This window comes from Pteropus vampyrus, unplaced genomic scaffold (genome assembly GCF_000151845.1).
Source record: "Pteropus vampyrus isolate Shadow unplaced genomic scaffold, Pvam_2.0 Scaffold103, whole genome shotgun sequence".
NCBI classification, from domain to species: Eukaryota; Metazoa; Chordata; class Mammalia; order Chiroptera; family Pteropodidae; genus Pteropus; species Pteropus vampyrus.
Window position 1 is genome coordinate 598,143 of NW_011888884.1, and position 1,740 is coordinate 599,882.

Consider the following 1,740-nt stretch of genomic DNA (forward strand, 5'->3'; position numbering starts at 1 on the left):
AGTAAAAAAGACTGAGTAATGAAATATTAAGCAAATTGAAAATAGTGATGTTAATGGTGATGCTTATAATAATAATAATTATAATGATAATAAAACCGAAGTCCCATCCTGATATAGTAAAATTCAAGAGAAATATATTAAATAAATAAAGGCTAATATCATGTTGAAGTTATAAAGTTACTTTCTTAATAAGTGGATCTTTATCCACAGAGAATATATAACTATTATGAACATTTATACATAAAATTTAATGTATCAAAAAAATTATAAAGCAAACCTTAAAAATAAAAGTATAAATGGTCAAAGAACAACTTTACCAGATTTTAACACACTTTCAGTCTTGAACAGATGAAATAGATTAAAGATGGAATAGAGCATTTGGCTAATGTATAAAATAAAGTTGATTTATAAGATAGAAAAATTTTATCTTACAATCAAAAATGTTTATTTTAGATTTTCTCAAAATCTAATGGTATGTTTCACTGTATGTCATATATTAGGTCATAGGAAATTTCAATAAGAACAGAAGATGTATAGTCCCATTCTCTGACCTCCATGAAGTAAATTTAAAAATTAATTTAAAAATAGGTTAACAAAACTTACTAACACTTGAGTTAAAATAATAACAAAAAATAAAATAAACCACCGCCTTTAATAATTTTGGGGCCAAAGAGGAAATAAAAGTTAAATTATAGATAATGTAGAAATTATAATGATACTACAAATGAGTATTATTAGCTAAAGCTATACTCAGGAAAATTATACCTGTAACAGCTTTATTTCAAAAACATAATAAATGAACAAAGGATTCGAGGCAAGGAACTACAAAAGAAATTATAGAAAAGTATAAATAAATGGAAAAAAAGTAAAAATAAATGTATCAGAAAAGAGTTCAAGAGTTGGTTCTCTAAAAAGCAGGACAAAATAGATTAAAGGAAAGAATCTTTACGAAAGAAAAAAGTAAAATTACCAATATATAACATTAGAAAGAAATGAAATAACACCATAGATATGAAGGAGGGTATAATGATTGAAATTTATGCTACTTAAATTTTTTGTTAAAAAATTTTCAAATCTACATTTAAATTAAGGACAATTTCCTAAGAAAATGTAAATTACTAAAACTTTCTTAAACATAAAACTTTAACGGATAATCTTGAAAGAATAATGGAGGAAAATAAAATTGTATTTTTAAATTATTCTAGTTCTGAGTAAAATGGAATAAGTATACTCTACCCTGTCTCTCCCATTGAATACAGCTACAAAATCTATACAGGGTAAATGGAGTTACTAGTTGAAGACTCAGAAAAGTTAAAAGTAGCTGGTGACTTGGAGAAGATCAGAATTCAGACCACTAAACTGCAAGTGAGCTTATCATTTTCTTCTCCTCCAGGATCCCATGCAACAGTCTGAAGCCCAAAGGTAGGCATCGTTGCAGACAGCCCCAGAAGAGGCATTTAAGTTCAGGCTTAAAGAGTGAGAAAGCGTATACTTGTTTTTCCTCTCTGTTTTAAACTTCTGGCAATGTCTTGGCAGCACCAGTGATGGAAGAGGCTGTAAAAATAAAGTGACAGAATTTGCAGGAGCCAAAACTTGAAGGAAGAACCTTCCTGTCTTATCAGCAGAGTTGTAAATCCAGGAAGATGAGGCAAAACCTCCCTGTCCTCCTGCCTTGGCCCAAATGCAAAAACAGTCACAGAAAGGTGCAGGAGACCAGAGTAACTGAAGTCTCAGCTTTTT